The sequence below is a fragment of the Anabrus simplex genome, chromosome 11 (genome assembly GCF_040414725.1).
Source record: "Anabrus simplex isolate iqAnaSimp1 chromosome 11, ASM4041472v1, whole genome shotgun sequence".
Lineage (NCBI taxonomy): Eukaryota > Metazoa > Arthropoda > Insecta > Orthoptera > Tettigoniidae > Anabrus > Anabrus simplex.
In genome coordinates, this window is record NC_090275.1 from 38045955 (window position 1) to 38069438 (window position 23484).

A 23484-nucleotide genomic window follows, 5' to 3' on the forward strand; every position below is an offset into this window, starting at 1 on the left:
GATTTCATTGAGTTAGTTCAAGTACTGTAGAAGTTATGAATTTTTAACTCTTGGAAGGTCACAACAAAAAATCAAAAATTTAGGTAATATAATGTACTGAATACTCTAATTGGTTGCAAGTATCACCAACAAGATTTTTCTGTAGACTTAGGAATAGTTAGGGGTCATTTTAGTATAAATATAAAAATTCCGAAAATATGCGGCACCGGTTTTTTTCGTGTTTTATTTTTTTAACCAGGGCCAAAATTGTTGATTTTTCTTTGCCTTTTTCATGTATGGCCCAAGGTCTCAGTGTGAGCTATCGGCGTCAAACTTATCTGCCCTGATAGTTTCATTTCCACTCTGTGGATGGCATCCAAGAATACGTTTCTGATGTCGATAGTCACACTGAGACCTATGATAAAAACAAGGAAAAATTTATTTTAGTACTGAAAAAAAAGTAAACCCACAAAAATGGGTGCCGCATTTTTTTCGGAATTTTCATATTTATACTAAAATGACCCCTAACTATTGCTAAGTCTCTACAAGAATCTTGGTGCTGATATTTGAAACCAATTAGAGGATACAGTACATAATATTTCCAAAAATGTTGACTTTCTGATGTGACCTTATAACATTTAAAATTGTATAACTTATACAATACTTGGCGTAAATAACTGAAATCAGGCGATTTATATCATATTAGATGCAAGAGCTCAGGAAAAAAGATACAGAGGTCTAGTAGCAAAATTGTAGGTTCTAGATGGAACTTCATGATTTTTCAATGTGGTCCTAAACTTTTGACCGGTACTGTAGTAGGCAGGACAAGGTGAACAGGAACGTTTTACAGTACGATGGGGTGGAAAAGAAAAAAAAACATTTGAAAAGAGACAACGTGTTATTTTCCATCATGCTAAAGGGCGTTCTGAAAGTGATATTGCCGCATTGTTGCAAATAAGTAAGACTACTGTAGGTGATATTATAAGAAGATTCAACTGAGAAGATAGAATTGAAGGCAAACCTAAAACAGGGCGACCAAGGAAGCTGAGTAGAAGAGAGTAAACTGGAGTAATAAGAAAAACTGAGAAAAACCCAAAGTTACCGGCAATGAAAAGAGTGAGTAGGAAGAGACCCATGGTAAATGAGAGAAATAGAAAGTAAAGGTTGGACTTCGTAAATCAGCACATAAATAAACCTGTCGGTTGGTGGGACGAAGCAATTTTTGTAGATTAAAGTCAAGTGCAGATGTTCTCTTCAAACAGAACTACTATGGTTTGGAGAAAACCAAATGACGAGCTTCAAACGGAGAATCTGCAGCCCACAGTTAAACACGGAGGTGGAGGTGTTACGACTTACTGCGCCATGTTTTCATCTGGAGTGGGCGCATTAGTATTCGTTGACTGTAACTGGACAAGCATAAGTCCCTGCATATTCTAAAGGAGAACTTACCGAAAAGTGCTGAAAATTTAGGGTACACTACACCAGGGCGTAGAAGAAATCTGCGTCCAATCCCCGAAGCCACGTAATAACGAACGGCTGTGTCGTTGTTGAATAGCTTACCATCCAGGTGCTTCTTCAAGAGTCGGAAGAGATGGAAGTCAGTGGGTGCCTGGTCGAGGTAGTAGGGAGGCTGGTCAACGCTCAGCCCAGCTCGACTAGGTTTTGCTCGTCTAGATGAGATGATAAAGAGACAACTTGTATTGTTGTGTGTCCTTGTTTTGTGTTGGGGTCGTGAGGCTCCACCCCGCCCCACAGCCCGTGGTGACCTACCTGTTTGGCGAATGACCGACAACTGAGTACTAACGCAGGAACATAGCCCAGTATAAGAGTACAGGATAACTTGAGGTGCAAATGCTAGTCTTCTGCCAGCTACTTCCACCCCTCCGTAAAGGAGAAGTCATGGAAAACCTTCCTAAACCCACCAGGCAATTCCATGTCCCCTTTCGGCACTAGTTACCCTGTCGCGGTCGTACCAAGACATCCGCGGCGCTAGACCACTGCCGCTCAAGCGCCACTGTCACCCCCGGTCCATGGCCGCCTGTAAGGCTTTCAAGGTAGAAACTGGGAAAGCTACCCGTAGGTAGCCAATGAACAAAAATTTTGACACGCGGCCAAGAGAGAATTAATTACTGAAAAGTAGTCTTGCAGACGACCATGCGGATGGCCAGTCATGCAAAAGCTCTTCGCTATGGAGCTACTTTTCATACCCCCTTCAAATTAGCACATTACTGCAGCCATTTCTTATAATATTAAGGACGGACCTCATAGAGAACGTGGTGCCGCACCATTGTTTCCACACAATGAAGTTTTTTTTGCAAGCCGGTTTACGTCGCACCGACACAGATAGGTCTTATGGTGGCGATGGGATATGAAAGGGCTAGGAGTTGGAAGGAAGCGTCCGTGGCCTTAATTAAGGTACAGCTCCAGCATTTGCCTGATGTGAAAATGGGAAATATCGGGAGAGTTGGCCGTGCGGTTAGGGGCGCGCAGCTGTGAGCTTGCATCCGGGAGATAGTGGGTTCGAGCCCCACTATCGGAGCCCTGAAGATGATTTTCTGTCGTTAGTCGGTGCGACGTAAAGCAACTTGTAAAATAAGAAAATGAAATTAAAATGGGAAAACACGGGAAACCATCTTCAGGGCTGCCGGCAGTGAGGTTCGAACCTATTATCTCCCGAATACTGGATACTGGCCGCACTTAAGCGACTGCAGCTATCGAGCGCAGTGCAAGTTAAGGCAATAAACCTAATGAGCAGGAATCTCTATAATGAATCTCCCACCCAGTAGCGGCGATTGGGAATAAGAGGGGGAAGGGGGGGGGGGGTGATGGAGCACACATATTTATAGACAACAAAAAGAACCCGGGTCTGCGGGGATACAGCGGCGGGTAGACATCAACATTTAAAAATAGCCACAAAATGGTAAGTTTTTGATGCTCTTTGAGCGAATTTCGATAGAGACGTAAAGGTTGAAAGTCTACCAACTTAAGTGGGGAGAATAATAATGGCGTATGGCCTCCAGAGAGGCCTGGTGCGGGTCTTTTTCTCGTAGACGGCCTATTAGGCGACCTGCATGTTTGTGAAGATGAGGGACCTACCTAGGATGATTTCTAATGTTGAATACGCCACACACACCCAGCCCCCGAGCCATTGGAATTAACCAATTAAGGCTAAAATCCCCGACCCGGCCGGGAATCGAACCCGGGACCCTCTGGACCAAAGGCCAGCACGATAACCATTTAGCCATGGAGCCGAACTACGTGCGGTAATAACAGTACTATAAAATAAAACTTTCACCAAAGGAACAATAATTACGCATGTATTACAATTAAATTGAAGTACGGCCTGATTATACAGTTTAAAACTAATTTAGTTTTTTAGTGTTGGACTACACAGTAACAAAGTAACAGACACTAGATAGAAGTGAACAGACATGTTGACTGAGTGAAACTGCCAAACTGATGAACCACGGCAAGCGGGTGACCTCTGCTACCTTTCGTCGCAGAACATGCTAGACACTGCTGTGGTGCTGTATAATTCGGTTAGCCGCGACGAGTGACATTTTGTGCGTATTTCCGTTAAGTATTTTTCTTAGTAATTAAACTAGCAGTTTCCCGCTATGTACAAAGTATGGTGTTGTTCGTTACTATCCTCACGGATGTATTTGCAAAGTTTCGAGTTAATGAAATAAAGCACATGATCTGCTGTGGTAATAGAATGTAATATTATGTCAACAAAACACTTAAAAGTACATCACACAAAGAAATTGAATTAAAAGTTCCTTGGAACAACACTACGCGCCGAACTGTTTAAAAGTCCTTCAAAGATCTTCGTCATGGAGACAAATGTACTCATAACTTTTCTCAGAATCTACCAATTTAAGTAGTTATTACCTCAAAAGAAAGCGCTTGATTCACTGAGTGCTTTTAGACCAAAACGAACTGCGTACCTCAATGAACCAAAGATATGATTGCTTCAAAGAGACAAAAAATTGAAAAAATTCAGTAATTTGAGGAAGGCGGAAGTTAAGTGATTTATAGTACCTGATGACAAATCTGTGAATGAATACCTTTCAGTGAAAAAAGAATGAAGGAAATCGACTGGATAGAACGACCGGACTGACTGACTTTAGTTTCCATTAAAAAAATAATATACAGATAAATTAAAAGAAGGAATTAGCTGAAAAAAACATCCCTTTCAAGTTTAGGGTCAAAAATTTAATTTACCGAAATTATTTTCCTAGTTTTCATTATTTGAGCATAATTTCAAACCGAACAGACACAATTCGTGTTTGTTGGAAATAGTTATACCACTGAAATCAGCAGTCTTTCCTGAAGCTTGGTTTTGCAACATTGTAGGAAATATCAGGTGAGCTTGGGAGAGAAACTGCCTTGTGCTCCGAAATGGGTGTTTAATTTGACATTTCTTCGCCCGTTGCTATATAAACTTGGCAAGAGCGTATTTCTCTGACCCGTCCAATTTGGTGGTGCACATAGTTACAATGGTGTCGAGCAAGTGTTAACGCTAATTCCAGTTAGATTCTCACCCTAAAAACAAATCCATGTTAAAAGGTTATCCACTGAATTAAAAATGACTTAAGCATTTTCTTTTCCTGTTGGAATTAAACTACTTTTAAAAAATAAATAAAAAGAAAACATACTTATTCTTCTAAAAGTGCAATATAATATTAACAGTGAAAATAAAACATAAACTTGAAATAATTGATTATAAAACTTAACACGTATTTGAGGTTTCAGTGGAAGTTATACACTTATAATTGCCCATGGATTATACCCTTCTATTCTTGCTGGAAACCAACACCCTTTCTTCTAGCTCAACCCTCGGAAACTTCAAGACCCCCTGTGGGTTGGGGACGCAGACGAAGAATACACCCATAGTATCCCCTGCCTGTCGTAAGAGGCAACTAAAAGGGGCGACCAAGGGATGATTGTATTAGAACCATGAAACTAGTTGTGATTAGTACCACCACGCGGGGAACATCATGGGTCGCTTTTACTTGCGCTTAGTACCACTATGTTAGGTAAAAAATAGGTTTGTGATTACAATAGTAACAACAGAGTGCGTTGCCGGCTTTTACAGTACCTGTGATTAGTACCCACTATGTGGGGAACACCACGGGGTAGTGCGTTTCCCTGTGGTTAGTACACGTATGTGATGAACACCATAGGTTTGCGTTGCCTGTAAATAGCGCCGCAGTGTGCGAAACACCATAGGTCTGTGCGAATTTCATTACCTGTGAGTAGTACCATACTGTGTGGAATACCGCGAGTCTACGCTACTTTTGATTAGTACCGCAACATGACAAATACCATGGTTCTACTTTCCTAGCGATAAGTACCATTATGAAGGGCCGATGATTTGTATTTTGGACTCCTTTAGACTACGAGCATCATCGATTCAGTATTATGCTATACAGTAGAACCAGTCCCTTGGTCAGTAATACTATTGTTTTACGTCAGTTTCTGTGAATGTGAGGCATTGCAGGTCGGATCCACTAATTGTTTTAAATTCATGTCCATTCATTCATTCTTCGTCCTCATGTTTTCATTTCTGGTCAGTGGAGGATTTTGGACTTGAAATGTAACAAATTAAGCCTCATTTCGTACCATTAGGGGCCGATGACCTCTGTTAGGCCCCTTTAAACAACAAGCATCATCATCAAGTTCAAGGGTTTCTAAATTCTTCTAGGGATCATGGAGGATGAGATTTTCTGCTGCCAAGTTTTAAGTTCAAGATTGCTTGGACGTGTCGAATTACTTCTTGTTCATTTTTATATCTACCTACACTTAAAATTCCATATTAGATTATCCCCTTAATATCTAGAAACTTCTCTTCCAACACTGTCTCGGGATTAGATGTTAATGAGAATTTTACTGCATGAGCATGTAAAATAACAGAATTCTTCTTCCTAACCTTTTTTCCCCCCAATTTATTGGGGTGTCACTTTGTTGTTTTGGCCCAGTTTTACGGTCGGATGCTCTTCCCGACACCAACCCTTTGTGGAGGATTTCTGTGGTGTTTGGTAGAATAGGATACTCCCATCCTTCCTCCGTGGCTCAGACGGCAGCGCGTCGGCCTCTCACCGCTGGATACCATGGTTCAAATCCCGGTCACTCAATGTGAGATTTGTGCTGGACAAAGCTGAGGCGGGACAGGTTTTTCTCCGGGTACTCCGGTTTTCCCTGCCATCTTTCATTCCAGCAACACTCTCCATTATCATTTCATTGCATATATCATTCATTAATAATCACTTTGGGAGTGGCGACCTCATTGTAATACTAGGCTATATATGTTTCATTCATTACATTCCTGACCCGGTCTCAGACTGGAAAACAGGTTGTAGGTTTTCATTTTCACTCCCATCCTTCGGTTTCGGATCACCTCAATTTGCGAAGGGAGTAATCACTTGTAATCCAAAATGTGTTTTGATACATGCATTCGTTTCTTTATTACTACATTAAACGTAACTATTTCCAGCCAATTTCTAAATTGTTTTCTTTCAAATTTATTTATTTATTCTTGTCCTAGATGTTCTTTTATTCTTAATCTGTTGACCCTCCAGGACTGGTTTTTCTCTTGGACTCGGCGAGGAATCCCACCTGTACCGTCTCTAGGGCAGTGTCCTGGAGCGTGAGACTTTGGGTCGGGAGGGATACAGCTGGGGAGGAGGACCAATACCTCATTTAGGCGGACTCGCTTGCTATGCTGAACAGGGGCCTTGTGAGGGATGGGAAGATTGGAAGGGAGGGACAAGGATGAGGGAAGGAAGCAGCCGTGACCTTAAGTTAGGCATTTGCTTGGAGGAGAAGTGGGAAACCACGGAAAACCACTACGAGGATGGCTGAGGAGGGAATCGAACCCTCCTCTACTCAGTTGTCCTCTCGAGGCTTTTTAAATTTTGTGGCAGAGCCGGGAATTCGACCCGAGCCTCTGGAGGTGGCTAATCACACTAACCACTTCACCACAGAGGGTTCTAGACGTTAAGTGTTACACAGTCGAGGACAGACTGGGCGAGTTAGTCGTGCGGTTAGGGTCGCGCAGCTTTGAGCTTGCATCCCGGAGATAGTGGGTTCGAGCTCTACTGTCGACAGCCCTGAAGATGGTTTTCCGTGGTTTCCCATTTTCACACCAGGCAAATGCTGGGGCTGTACCTTAATTAAAGCCACGGCCGCTTCCTTCCCACTCCTAGTTCTTTCCCATCCCATCGTCACCATAAGACCTATCTGTGTCGGTGTGACGTAAAAGAGAAAATAAAAACGTGTAGGACAGTGGTATTCAATGTGCGGTATGCGGGGTCGTCTCAAGGTGTACGAAAATTTATCGTAGCTTCTAACCGTTTTCAGTAAGCATTTCAGAAAAGAATTGAGCCTGCTCATTTTCAATAAACTCTTGTTTTGATTTAGAATTTTATCTACCATCACACAGTCGCCTTTCCGAAATATTCGTACTGAAACATGTGTCAGTTTGTACCTTTCATTGACTAGGAACGTAAAAATGCCTACTTACGCTGCACTGCTCTTGTTTCAATTTTTTGTTTCGATATCCACTCATACCTTCATTTTTTCAGTCGCAGTGTATATGAAAATCCACAGCCTGTTTCCAGTCATTCGACCGGGCCAGGGATGGAATGAATGAAGGCCCCATCTAGCGGCGAGGATGGGAATTGTGCCGGCTGCCGAAGCCTGTCGCACTCCTCAGGGGCAATGATTAATGTATGACAGATGAAATGAAATGATATAGGAGAGTATTGCTGGAATGGAATATGACAGGGAAAACCGGAGTACCCGAAAACAACCTGTCCCGCCTCCGCTTTTTTTTTTTCGGCTAGTTGCTTTTACATCGCACCGACGCGGATAGGTCTTATGGCGACGATGGAATAGGAAAGGCCTAGGAATGGGAAGGAAGCGGCCGTGGCCTTAATTAAGGTACAGCTCCAGCATTTGCCTGGTGTGAAAATGGGAAACCACAGAAAACCTTCAGGTCTGCCGACAGTGGGGTTCGAACCCACTATCTCCCGGATGCGAGCTCACAGCTGCGCGATCCTAACCGCACGGCCAACTCGCCAGGTATACGCCTACGCTTTGTGCAGCACAAATGAATGAAAGAATGAATACAATGAATGAATTCTCTCAGCCTACCGCTGCGGAACCCAACAGCCAAGGAGAGAACGTTCCATTGATTGATTAATATGAGTCTAAAATTAATAACATACATATACATTGGCTGCAAATAAGTTAAATAATTGTAATTTATGATATAATGATCTTTAATGTAAATAAATTCCAATATTTCTTTACGTTACAATCATACAAACTCTTCTCACAAAATTCGTCTACTTACCTAGGTACTAATTCCATAGCGCTTTCTTTCATTTAGCTTTGAAAGCTGAAAGATTGGAAATTGACTTTAAATATCTTGGAAGATGATTATAAGTCTGAATGGCTGAAAACTTAAAACTACAGTTGCCATGAGTGTTTTTGAAGGAGAGCTTTGTCACCTGCTTATGTATTACAATAATAAATGTTTGAATTTAGTCTGTAGCCACTATCGTGCAGGACACTGTTTAGTTTAATTTTGTGTATTAATATTGATGATCTAAAAGCTCAGCACATCGATAAGGGCATAATTTTACTATTAGCATATAGAACTTGAGTGGGTGTGTCAATAGGATTATAGATTTTTTATTTCTCTATTTTGTATTACCATAGATGACCGAATTAATAACGCGGGACATTAGGCATGACCTCCTTTCTTCAGCGTGTAACAAAGATCTGTATCCAGAGACGGCTAGGGGTATTATAAGACAAAATTATTTCAACTGGTTCAAATCCCTCCTGAACACGTAATATACTGAACGTGTACGAAATATTGTGAAGGTATTGCGAGTATTGAGTGAAGAATACATCGCTCGTATTATATCTGCTTTTCGTGTTAAAGTCAAAAGTTTTGAAAGTATTGTTAGTTCCATCTGTTCAATAATTGCGAATTATCCAGTTTTGATCAACATATTAACGAAACTTAATTAATGTCTAAAACATTTGATAGGGTGGATCTTGGGAGACTACTAGCAAAAATAAGTGCAATTGGACTAGACAAAAGAATGACTGAATGGGTTGCTATATTTTTAGAAAATAGATCTCAGAGAATTAGAGTAGGCGAAGCTTTATTTGACCCTGTAATAATTGGGAGGGGAATTCCTCAAGGCAGTATTATTGGACCTTCGTTTTCTTTTGTATATATAAATGATATGAGTAAAGAAGTGGAATCAGAGGTAAGTACTTCTTGCAGATAATATTATTCTGTATAGAGTAATTAAATAAGTTACAAGATTGTGAGCAACTACAAAATGACCTCGATAATGTTGTGAGATTGACAGCAGGCAATGGTATGGTGATAAACGGGGTTAAAAGTCAAGTGAGTTTTACAAATAGGAAAAGTCCTCTGTTTTAATTACTGCATTGATGGGGTTAAAGTTCCTTATGGGGATCACTGTAAGTTCCTAGGTGTCAATATAGGGAAAGATCTTCATTGGCGTAATCACATAAATGGGATTATAAATAAAGGGTACATATCTTTGCACATGTTTATGAGGATGTTTAGGGGGTTGTAGTAAGTATATAAGGGAAAGGGCATATACGTCTCTTGTAAGATCCCCACTAGAGTATGCTTCTAGTGTATGGGACCCTCACCAGCATTACTTGATTCAAGAACTGGAAAAATTCCTAAGAAAAGCAGCTCGATTTATTCTGGGTGATTTCCGATAAAAGAGTAGCGTTACAAAAATGTTGCAAAATTTGGATTGCGAAGACTTGGGAGAAAGGAGACGAGCTGCTCGACTAAGGCCGGCCATACACGTTGCGGCGTACCGGAGAGGTTTACCTGTACAGTTGACCTGCGCAGGTAAACCGGAGCGTGGATGGCACCTACGTTCGATGAACCTGCACAGGTGGCCAGACCTGTACAGGCGAGCCAGGAAGAATCGAAAAACAATTCCGTTACCTGCGCAGTTGAACATAACTGCACGTCTGTGTGATTCACCCAAGACCTGCACAGGTTTCAGCTCAGTTAAAACAGGGCAAGCGCAGGAAAAGGGTCTTGCGTTCTATTTATTTGTTTTTACAAAACCACTCGGTTTGTTTTGTTTTGTAGTTTCTTTTTTGTTACCGGTGAGTTTTTTGTTTTGATAGAATACTGTACGAAACATGTCAAACCGTAAGAGAACTCCAGTTTTAGACGAGTTTATCGAGTTGTACAAATCTGAACCTTGTCTGTGGCGTGTGAAGAGCAACGAGTATCATAATTGTGCACTGAGAGATGCCACTTATACCAAATTATTGACAAAGTTGAAGGAATCCGAGGAATTGTCGTGTCGATGTCATAAGGTCAACTGATGGGTAAACCGTACCGTGTATGAGGTCGTCGCCTGTACAGGTTTACTAATCAGATCAACTATACAGGTAAACCTCACCGGTACGCCGCAACGTGTATGGCCGGCACTGATCTCTATACATGGATCGCTGATGGCAGCTCTCCGCTGCAGGAGAAAGTACGCCAAGTTGAGCGCGCGGTTCGCCATGTTGGCGTACCCATCCTAGAGCTCTCCTTATGGGGAAGCAATGATAACATAGTCAATTTTAAATCGCAATTAATGGCGCGTTGGAATAATTAAAAATATAGGGACATGTTCACTCAAAGGGTAAGGACATTGGGATCACTGACACGTCGTTCCGAGGACAGTAAATCTCCGGGATAGCAATAAAAATGAATGTATAATAACGGCCGACTAATATTAACTTAGGTGCTGAATACATGCAATTAGCGATCGGTAACACAATACGAGTGAAAATCAGTTTCTGGAAACATTGCTGTAAATTGTGTACATGTATGTCACGAAATTATGCATTCTTAAAATGATGTACCTATAAACGTAGCTCACTATACAGGCCTAGATTCGACATACCATAATCGGTGCTTGATAATGAATTCCTGTTTCCTGTTTCTATGAAATAACGCGCAGTTTATCAAATTAAAATATAATTAAAGCAAATGTACACATTCATAAAACCAGCAAATATTCAAAACTTGTCAATATATCACGTTACCTGCAGCTTAATTTACTATTACAGACCTCTTTAATTAAATTCAGCTACCAAAGCAATATTGATGGTCATCATCAGAAATATGTAACACCCGTTAAATGAGCCCCAAATACCACAACTAGTATAATGGGATAGCCTAAAGCACCCACCACACTTTGCCTTCTTCCACCACTCCAGTGTCTGAAACCCATAATTATTACTGATGTAAATAAGGTCTAGAATTCCTCCAGACTTCATTTTCTAAGCTTGTTATAAGGTCACGTCAATTATTTCATCAAAACCGTCAGTTTAATTATGACAAATAAATAAAAATATAAGTAAATCTTTACTTGCAGTTAATGTTCAGTAAAATTGAAAACGGTTGGCTATACATCACTTCTAAGGCGTGCAGTTTGTCGATTTTTATCTAAACAGTCTTCCTCAAAGTGATGGGAGCAGAGAACAGCTGTTTTAGAAGGCTCACAAGTCTCCCGCCTGATACTCCTTAATCATGATCTTAGATGTTCAGGTTTCGAGAAAGGAAACCTAGAAAAATTGCCATTTTGCTCCCAGAATATGCGAAATAAGATACAATAAACCTAAAACTCAAAACACTACCCTAGAGAGATTATTATGTACAGTATAAAACTCACCGATGAAATGAATTCTCCTTCTGCTGATCGTTTCTGTTTGTACATCCATAAGCTGAACGCTGCGGTATGTTAATACCCGGTAGGATGTTTCAATCGGATTTCACATAAATGCATGCACATTTAAATTTAATTTTGTAATTCACAAGCAGTGTCCGCCTCTGTGGTGTAGTGGTTAGTGTGATTAACTGCCACCCCCAGAGGCCCGGGTTCGATTCCCGGCTCTGCCACGAAATTTGAAAAGTGGTATGAGGGTTGGAACGGGGTCCACTCAGCCTCGGGAGGTCAACTGAGTAGAGGGGGGTTCGATTCCCTCCTCAGCCATCCTGGAAGTGGTTTTCCGTGGTTTCCCACTTCTCCTCAAGGCAAATGACGGGATGGTACCTAACTTGAGGCCAAGGCCGCTTCCTTCCCTCTTCCTTGTCTATATCCCCTCCAAACTTCCCATCCCCCAACAAAGCCCTTGTTCAGCATAGCAGGTGAAGCCGCCTGTGCGAGGTACTGGCCATACCCCCCAGTTGTATCCCCGACCGAAAATCTGAATCTCCAGGACACTGCCCTTGAGGCGGTAGAAGTGGGATCCCTCGCTGAGTCCGAGGGAAAAACCAACCCTGGAGGATAAACAGATTAGGAACGAACGAATTTACAAGCATACTACAAGGCAACAAACCTAAAAATACACTTCTATTTCTTTTGAAATAACACAGCACAGAACACCAGTGGAACTACAATCAAGGGGGTTGGCGTCACTGAACTAAGCATAAACAAAGCAAGCGCGCTCCTCGTGGTCTATTCAATGGGTCTACTGCACCGTGCGCTCGCTGCCATCTTACTACGCCAGTCATCTTCTATTCGGCTTACTGCTACCCAAGCCACCAGCCATCCATGTATATAAATCAGTGATGGCCGGCCTAAGACGTATGTTCCGAGCTGTCAGTGGAGTGGAGAAATGGCGTGGAATGACATTAGTAGACGAATAAGTTTGCGTGGCGTCTTTAAAAGTGGGAAAGATCACAATATGAAGATAAAGTTGGAATTCAAGAGGACAAATTGGGGAAAATATTCGTTTATAGGAAGGGGAGTTAGAGATTCGAATAACTTACCAAGGGGGATGTTCAATAAATATCCAATTTCTTTGAAATCATTTAAGCAAAGGCTAGGATAACGACATAAAGGGAATCTGTCACCTGGGTGACTGTCCTAAATGCAGATCAGTAATGATTGATTGATTCATTGATTGATCATTATGAATGAATTTTTGTATGAAAAATAAATGAATCTTCTCTCCCTGTCACGGATAAGTGGTGGTTGATAGTGTATAGACGAAGAGAACTGTAAGATGAACTGAAACACCTAGTTCTCTACCAAGAGGAATTACTAATATTTAATTGAAAATCTTCGGCCCAGCTGGGGATCGAACTCCGGATCCTGTGAACAGAAGGCCGGTTCGCTGACCATTCAGCCTAGGAACCAGACTGTAAATGAACAGAGTGATGAATGAAAATGTGTGAATACGCTGCCTGTCGAAGCTTCAATATGCTCATGCAGCAAGAGGAAATGCAGCAGGCTGTGGAGAAAGCGGCATTAAGCTGTAGTTTCATATCCCCTGGTGTGAAACGGACATAGCACGGGGCGTGACTGCAGCAATTACTTGGTGTGCCGTGCATAGTTTTGTGTGTTAACAGGTCTGTGATGTGAGGCCATCCCCTTCACGTTATGTAAGGTCAGACAAAGAAAATAACATGCCACCATGTATAACTAATGAAGATATCTCTGTGACCATTCATTCTCTTGTTTCATTCTTAGTTCTTTCTTTTTCTAGAGTAGGGCTGCCAAGGAGGCGGTCTCACTGCCCCTTTTGACGTACAAGGTTCCAGCAAGTGATATTAGTTCTCAGCTGAGACATTTGGCAATGTCCCATTGGGAGTTGGAGTGGCAGGCCACTCCTCTTCCAAATAAGCTGCTGGGCTGAGTGGCTCAGACGGTTGAGACGCTGGTCTTCTGACTCCAACTTGGCAGGTTCGATCCCGGCCCAGTCTGGTAGTATTTGAGGGTGCTCAAATACGTCAGATTCCTGTCGGTAGATTTACTGGCACGTAAAAGAACTCATACGGGACTAAATTCCGGCACCTCGGCGTCTCCGAAAACCGAAACAAGCTTTATAAAGAGGCGAAGTAGAATAAAGCATGCAAAACTTACGTAGAGTTCTTTTAGAGAAGATATTATCGGCACACTTTTCCTGAATATATTTGTGTACGGTGTCCGCCTCTGTGGTGTAGTGGTTAGCGTGATTAACTGTCACCCCCGGAGGTCCGGGTTCGATTCCCGGCTCTGCCACGAAATTTGAAAAGTGGTACGAGGGCTGGAACGGGGTCCACTCAGCCTCGGGAGGTCAACTGAGTAGAGGTGGGTTCGATTCCCACCTCAGCCATCCTGAAAGTGGTTTTCCATGGTTTCCCACTTCTCCTCCAGGCGAATGCCGGGATGGTACCTAACTTAAGACCACGGCCGCTTCCTTCCCTCCTCCTTGCCTATCCCTTCCAATCTTCCCATCCCTGCACAAGGCCCCTGTTCGGCATAGCAGGTGAGGCCGCCTGGGCGAGGTACTGGTCATACTCCCCAGTTGTATCCCCGACCAAGAGTCTGAAGCTCCAGGACACTGCCCTTGAGGCGGTAGAGGTGGGATCCCTGGAGGGTAAACAGATGATGATGATGATGATGATGATGATATTTGTGTACGGTGGTGAGGAGTGAGGAGGGAGCTCTCCCGGTTCCGGTAGTGCTGCCAACTGAATGAAAATGAAATCTGAATTGAATCGAGAATATGATCGATCGATATGTAGTTTCTAAATCGTTATTATCTTAAGCCAACAGGTCTGGTACTACTACCATCACACTGTAGAGTGCGTTCAAGTTGCCCGTTGAGGACCAAGTCAAGCTCAGATCCTTTCCAACAGAACAAAGATGGCCTAGGCCACCATAGCTCAATTGGTAGATCAGTCGACGCGAAATCGGGAGGTTGTGGGTTCGGATCCCACTGGTGTCTGGTTGGCCATTTTTGTTCTGTACTTAACATCTCTTCAACACGTACTAAATGTACGTAACACGACCTAAAAGGTTGAAAGTCGGTTTCGATTACAATGCGGTCGTGAAAATTCAATATTCATTAACATTAACTTACATAACATTTTTCGATGCGAATCTTGTTCCTAGCATGAATTCTAAATTTTGGCTTTGCTGTGTAAACAACAGTACTAGTACGTAAAGTGTGCGCCAGATGTCGCACAGCGATGCATAAGCGATTCATAGTTTGTGTTTCAAAGGTTGCCAGTACGAATCTGGAAGATTGCCGAGGTCGACCGATTCGGCACTAGGATGTAAATATATCCAGAAAAAGTGTGCCGATAATATGTGTCCATTGTCATGGCGAGTGACCCTCCAATCCATCCCAAAAAGTACTTTTATAACCTAACGAAGAGTAGCACACGTCATTTTCCATTGCTGGAATGGTTACGTGCATTGCTATTGGTTTTCATAAAATGAGTTTTTACGTCATTATAAGCACATAGCGTTGCCAACCCACGAAGTGAAAATGCACGGTCTTGTCCAGGCCCTACCCTAACCAGTACAGACCAATTGTTTCCTCAGGTAAATGGAGGCTCTAACCTGGGGGCTTACGGCCTCAGATCCTCTTTACTAACTGATGGTCTAGTTCCTAAATACCGGGCGAGTTGGCCGTGCGGTTAGGAGCGCGCTGCTGTGAGCTTGCATCCGGGAGATAGTGGGTTCGAACCCCACTGTCGGCATCCCTGAAGATGGTTTCCCGTGGTTTCCCATTTTTACACCAGGCAAATGCTGGGGCTGTACCTTTAGTAAAGGCACGGCCGCTTCCTTCCCATTCCTAGGCCTTTCCTGTCCCATCGTCGCCATAAGACCTATCTGTGTCGGTGCGACGTAAAGCAATTTGCAAAAGTTCCTAAGTGGTAGCGTTGTTCTTCGCTTGATCACGTTATTTGCGAGAAATAAACATAGTAGAACAGTCATACCGCGCGTAGATATTAGCTATGCAAGCGGTAACCATGGTACTAATGTTGCGTGAACACCACTGAAGTTTTAATCATTATTATTAAATAAGCTGAGAATGATTGAAGGAAGTACGAAGTCTTCGCTTCGAGTTTCTCGGGGAGAAGCAGTGGTATTATGTAGTCTTCGGATCGGCCATGGTATTGCAACGCATTCCTACTTACTAGAGAATTCGATCCCGGCCCTTATTTCTAATCCCGGGATTTCGGGATTACACTTGGTCAGTCCCGGGATCCCGGGATTATCCCGGGATTGAAAGTTACAAATAAAAAATAAGATATTCTCACAGAAATCTGCTGTTTAATCAGCAAATCGAAATTTAGACAAAATAAATATATTTTACGGTATACACCTAGCTAATCTAATCACTCTAACTAATCAGACTTAGTCAGACTAACCAGATTTAAAATCACTCAGTCTCTATGTAAAATTATTCTTTTCCAAGAATCAGTGAGATCTCTTTAAACTTACATAAAGTTAAAAAACCGTTATGTAACAAACTATGCAAATAAACTTTGGAAATTAACAACAGTCTCTCTGAACATAGACTAAATAGAGGACTTTCATGTAACAACATAATAAGTAGGTAGAAAGTTTCTTAGCAAAAAGTATTTAAAAATAACATTAACCAGTCACATTTCACATTTCTCGTAAATATAAAGAAAACTAATTTAATAGCAACATTCTAGTATGAATTGCGAAAATATGATCTGAGAAATAGCAACGCGTCCAGTGTCTCATCACCAAACCTGCTTCTCAATTTGTTGCACATATATGCAGCTGCTGAGAAAGCGCGTTCAGGTTCGATGGAAGTTGGAGGAATCGTTAGTAAATACTTAGAAGCCTGCTCTAGGTTATAGCTCTGAGCAGAATTTGAAGACTCGTATAGGTTTATTTCTTTCTTAACAATTCTGGAAAATTAATTTTTATTTAATGCTTCAGAAGACATAATTTACATGCTGTTTTCTATTTCCAGCTGAAGTTTTTCTTTGAGCGTCAAATCACTTTTTTATAAGCTATAAGCGCCTTTTTGACGCTAAATTTCAAGAAGGCATTCACTCATCTCACTCACACAAGAGAGGTAATGTACTAATGCACGCATTGTGCTCAGACTTTCACGCACATAGGGGATGAACTCATGCGCTAAACGAGAACAGGTATTTACACGTCGAAAAGACTCATAATAACGCACTGAGAGTTTCGCTTCACGCAATCTATTTTACAATTTTTTTAAAAATGATGTCAATCCCGAAAATCGAATCCTCTACTACTTACTGAACGGAGAAGCCCATCCCTGTGTGTGGGGTGGTCACCACATCCTTACGGAGTGCGTGGACCTGGCCGTCTTGCGCCGTAGTCGAAAACTTCCGCGTACCATCTCCCTCATCCTACAAGATGACGAGCAGTCAGCAGACCTCGTCGTCTCTTTTATGAGAGGTAATTGCCGGTTTCATTGTGTATAAAAGTGAGTTTTTTAACCTGCTTTTAATTTTACTTTATCATCACCTACTTTTTATTCTGTTAACTGTGTTTTTGTTTCACACAAGTAATTTTAATGTTTTTGTTTGTTTTGTGTATTGTAATATGTTTTAACTTAACTGTCAGATATATATTATTGCACTTCAAGGCAATGTTTTATTCTATCTTAAGCTATTTCTTCTATCAGTTTACAAGAAAATAAGGCAATACGAATTAGATCTATTGATTATTTTAAATTCGGGATTATTTTTCATCATTTGTTTTAAATTCTAGTCAGTGTATACATTTTAATTATCATTTCATTTCGCTCTACCTCGTACCATTAGTGGCCGATGACCTAGTTATTAGGCCACTTTAAACGACAACAATCATCATCATCATTATGTGTCTCCGTTGCTCAGGCGGCAGAACGTCAGCCTCTCACCGTTGGGTTCCGAGGTTCAAATCCCGGTCACTCCATGTGAGATTTGTGCCGGACAGGTTTTTCTCCGGGTTCTCCTGTTTTCCCTGTCACCTTTTATTCCAGCAACACTCTCCAATATAATATTTAATTTCATTTGTCAGTCATTAATCATTGCCCCAGAGGAGTGCGACAGGCTTCGGCAGTCGGCACAATTCCTATCCTCGCCGCAAGATGGGGGCTTCATTCATCTCATCCCTGACCCGTTCACTGACTGGAAAACAGGTTGTAGGTTTTCAATCATCATAATCATCATCATAATCATAATTTCTTTGGTGTTAGCTACAAACTGCAAACAGTGTCTAAATATACATTATCAATGGGGAATTGCTTACCCTCACAAGAGATGTTGTAAATGACCTCCGTCTTCCTGCAGACACATTCGTACACGTCGTTGACTATTTCTGGCAGTTCGCTGCAGTACTGGGTCAGTATTGTTGACGAATATTCCCCTTAACATTTTAAACTGCTCTTGTCCGACTATGACAAACATGATCTTTACGGTAACGTTACAAGAAAAAATGTCGAGGTCAGGTGATTTTGGAGGCCAAATCAATCCCATTGGGCATAAACATGTTGTTTAAAAATAGCAAATCTTCGTTCATACTTCACAAATTCTGTGGTTTTTGTTTTAAGCAACATTTGAACCACGGAAATTCAGTTCTATGACGTATTTGAGAGATGTCACTGTAGTTCATATGTTACCTTTTCCTCCCTCCATTTAGATATCGAACTCCGTCACTGCTACACAAAAGGCAGGCATTGCTCCGAACAGACACAATCCCGACCTTAGTTGGGAAGTTACAAACAATAGGTTTTTCAGTAAGCGATACTGGCAAGTATAGCACATCTCGTTTGCAAGACGTGGAGGAAGATGTTAGTCTGTCTTGAGTAGTCTATTCTATACAAGTAAAATATTTCTTATTTTACAGCAGATTTTACACTTTGAGTAAACGTAATTATCTTACATTTGAGAGAAATATTACAGTGACATTTCGGTGATCCAATTTGTTCACGTAATCTTTCTTTGATGACCGAACATATCAGCGCGTCCGGGATTCAATGCGACGGCGGGCATTCTGAACATTTCATGTAACAAATAGTACGTTCTGTTCCTCTGTTTCCCACGATAAATGTACTATGTAGTGTTGTAGAAAATTAGTTCTAACATGGAAATAAAAATATTCCGCGCCCATGTCCATATATTTTCTTCTTCTACGTGTGAGGAATATGCCCTGAAAGTTTGGCTGTAGATTGTTACACTCTGTATATCCAAAACTTAATATCGTGAAGACAGTTGAAAGACGAAGCTGATATTAAGCAGAAATGAATATCTCCAAGCACTTCATTTACCGAACCTAAGATATTACTTCACACTTAAAAAATGAACCTAATTTTCTTTGCTGTCCGATTTCCCATAGAATGCTCCATGTATGTCATATACCGGTATGGCAGCCGTTCAAATAATATGCCATATTCCGTTTGAACAATGATTTGCACAAAACTTTGTGTTTTTCTATTATTTGTTTAATATTAAACGTTAGTAGGAATATGAAAACTAAAGAACAAGATTGAGAGACGCAAACGAATGCAATAAAATGTCTCATTTTGTCTCCCAATCTTATTAGTAGACTACAGAATTTTAGGCAGTATGACAATAATAATGGAGTGTAGTCTCCGGAGAGGCTTGGTGCAGGTCTTTTTAGTTCACTCCCGTAGGCAACCTGCGTGTCTTGATGAAGATGACACATACAGAGTCCCCGTGCCAGGGGAATTAACCAATTATGGTTGAAATTCCCGACCCTGCCGGGAATCGAACCCGGGACTCCTGTGACCAAAGGCCAGCACGCTAACAATGGAGCCGTACATTTTAGGCAGCAAAAGGTTATAATTAAAACTAATTGGGTTATTACGAGGTGTCGACTAGCCTTCTATTCCATAACGTAGCAAGAGAAACATAAATTCTAGGGGTTTTGATAGGCCGTGCCCCTAATATTTATGCAAACCTCGTGGCATAACCGTTGTGCAGTATAGTGTATATTTGTTACTCGCTTCACTAAGTTTACATTCTAAACTAAAAATCCCGGCTCTACTTATTAGTATACCTTTCCTTCACATTAATAAAACTACATTTCGGAAATATGTTCTACGTACAACTGACGTTCTTCGGGTTTTGCATTTTATTCTTTACCAGTCCCTTTATCACTATCTACGCTTTGTGTCTTATCTAGTTGAACTTTGCAACTTGGAGTAGAAATTGTGCCAACAACGTAAGAGGCTAGATCGTCTAACTTCTTTCCATTGATTGGAACTCGGCCAGATTAGTAATCTTTGATGCTGAAAGTCCCGGGCGGGCAAAATAAAAATATTTACAATAGTAGTGACGCGGGATTGACCTTGTTAATGAACATCACAGAAGATGCTGGAAATGGCCTCATCTGAAGAAATGAAAATCCGAGGATCCAAAAATTCTGGCTCCCCTTAACTCGGTAACCACCGGTAGAATTCAACACGCGAAGATTCGTCTGGATGCTTTAACGCATTCACCACAGTAAATTTGTGGGGATACAGATGCAGATCTATTTTGATAATGATAATGTTTCTGCACGACGGTCTCTTAATTCCTGACCTGCACAGATAAACGGCGTTGAGATTTCATCGAACTTCTTTCCAAGCTTTCCTTCACTCGAGCTGTATTTTCTGGTGTTCGAACGCTTTTCGGATAATTACGAGTTTTATTCGCTACAGAGCAATATTGCCACTACGTTTTGCATTGCAGACGTTGATGGAAGTTTTGCCAAAACACTTCCCATCTTAAACTCGTGCGCAAACAATTCCGCACAGGTTCTTCATGAATCGTGCTCCTCTTAACACTCGATAATGAACACGCGCTGTTTTATCGTGAGCACCATTTTGTGTTGCACATTCAGCTGATACCTAAACATATCTGCTCCTCTCACTCACTCACTCACTCACACTTAATGACACAGTGGCGTGCTCGGGACAGAGCATGCGGAATCTTGGTGCAACGAAATCACGGTTTCCAGTATTTCCTGTGATGGGCAGCTCTCCTGTTCATTAATAAGAGTCACTTCCCAGTCATTCTTATAAATATCTTCCAGGCCAGGTTCATTTTGCCCATCCTATATATTGGCAAAGCAGAGAGTTTGCCGACACATCGGGAGATTGAACTTGAAAATCTACTTCTCCCAAACACCTGTTACTTAGGCAACCCAACTTACTGAGCTGTATGTATCTGAAGCACCCTTTACAAAAACTAACCCGTCGGATATTAATCTTAAACAGGTTTTCTCTGAGAACTTTACTATTTTACGCATATCTGGAGGGTAGATGATGATGATGATGATGATGATGATGATGATGCTTGTTGTTTAAAGGGGCCTAACATCAAAGGTCATCGGCCCCCTGGAGGGTAGAAAGTGATTAGAAAATACTATTTCAAAAATAAACATTTTATTATAAAGTTTCGTAATCAGATACAACAATATCAATTATTTACAGTTCCTTTATTGGTTACATTGCAGATCACATCGTGCTGACGTACACAGCTCCTGATCTTTCAGGAAGTCAGGCGATCCCATCACTCAAACGGACGAGATCGAACATTTCAAGAAAAATCTTCAGGTAACAGTTTCAATTACAAAGTACATTTTATGGCAACATCACAGAACACTTTGTGCACAATTTGTTCTTTCCTAAACATGTAATAATATTTTTTTCCTTTCAAATAAAGATTAACGAATTAGCGTTTTAGATAAACTTTCACTCGTCCCTTCAACATACTAAGTTTTGAATACGTTACTATGTCATTCTCAAACTGTGAGGTGCGACCCTGAAAGGGAATGCAGTATATATTTTCACGGATAAAACTGTAACTTGTTCAAGCAAATTAGATTAAAATATATGCCATAACAAAATATATCAATAGAAGATATATTGATGATTCAATTAACTTCTAAATGATTAATACATTATTTTCTTCACTGGAACTTAAGAAAATCTTCAGATCTTCAGATGTTCAGTTCTAAACAAAACCCTCCTTGAAGTTCAGATAATGGTGACCTCTCATTAAAAAAAAGTAATGAGCTGACGTTTCTGCAATGTTTAAATTGGGAGTAATTCACAGAATTGCTCCTTTAAAACTTGATAATGAAGACTTACACCCGTGTCTGTTTCATAACAAATTATAATTTAATTTACCACAAAGATTTTGGATGAAAATTTATCCATAGAAAAACGTCAAAAATGTTTCATACAGGAACGCTATAACAATGATATGAATGTATAAAAATGTATTGGAGACTGAACTTCAAAATAGCAACTCTTCGGAAGTCTATACCCTTCCGAGTTTCCGAGTGCTTAGGCTATTTTCTTTTTGACTTCACATAACGAAAAGGGTTTCGCCATGAATAGTAGAACTGAACCTTCCTGATGATTTGATTAACGGGGTTTATTACATTAATAAGTACCTTATGCTCTTGCAAACACTTAAAATTCACCGTTCATCGATTTTATTTCAAAGACTGTGATAACTGGGGAGAAAAGAAGTGGAAGTAGCTTATAATTGCTTAACTAATTTTAACATCACAGATTTTCCTTTGCATCAAACATGAGGAGAATTTTAAGCAAGCCTTCGATGCATTTCCAAAGACACTAGAAGATTTTCTAAAATGTCACAGTTAATATTAAACAAATAGTGAAATTGGGCTGATTCTTGTTTTAAAATGTCTTATAAAGACATATGCATTTTATGTGTTTGAATTCTTCTACAGCGTGTCCGTTACCTAACAAAGCAAGCCAGTTCAGGGAAATGCTAGGTGTGAAAGGATGCTAACATATTTCCTTTAGACTGTTCTACCTCCAGTGCAGTTTCAGAACAAATAATAAACTTGGCAACATCGCAGATGGCCGGATTGTAAACAACCCAGGGAATGCAAACACGCGCGTGTAGTGAGAGTCATCTACCGGCTTCCTCTGCCATGCACAATGCAAGGCAATTGGAGTCGCTGCTTGACCGAGTACGCGCCAAACTGCCTCAGTGCCACGCGCCGGCCATAAGCGTTGCCAACTCCTCACTGTCACCACAATTTCATCAGACTCTACTACACTTCATGAGATTTTGAAACAAAATGTGTTAGTTTTCTTCTCCGAGAAGTTTAATTCCTCTTCGGCTTGCTCTACTATTTGCCGGACACCCTGTAGATTACTGCGATTGTTGACCTGAAAACAGGTTATTTATCAGTAAAGATCCTAGACACGATGCTCTAGCATTGCGCCAGGTTTCATCCCAAAACATTGAGCACAGAAGGCTTCAACCAATTACGCTACGTAGTCGGTCATGGAAAATAAAACGTCCACTTTTGTACTGCACACGGTAATCTGTGATCATCAGCAGGAACTGATTCTATTGTTCAACGTCCTCGTCCTTCGTGTCCTCTTCGCTTCCCTTGAGCTCTTCCTCATCCCTCGTGATCTTCTCCTTGCGTTCCTTGGTAGATTTTTTATGATCTTTGATCTCCTCCTTAATCTCCTTGGTTTCTTCTTTGGCCTCCTCCGACTCCCGGCACTTGTAGATGCTACAAGAGTCCGTGCGAATGGCCTTGAATACTTCTTTTAGTCCAAGAGATTCTGCCGCCTTATCCGAGGACCTGTAACAAACAAATCATGTGTTGGTAGGTGGTGCGTAAGAAAATTCATAGACGAATGTTAAAATAT

General features: G+C 41.2%; 1 protein-coding gene across 1 annotated transcript in view; it reads left to right on the forward strand.

The window, feature by feature from the left end:
- Positions 1–23484, forward strand: part of LOC136883527 (uncharacterized) — a 483493-nt gene that overhangs the window by 95120 nt on the left and 364889 nt on the right. Inside the window, exon 2 of the mRNA XM_067155893.2 lies at positions 21294–21393. The gene's annotated coding sequence lies outside the window, so the exon portion shown is untranslated. The remainder of the gene's footprint in view (positions 1–21293; positions 21394–23484) is intronic.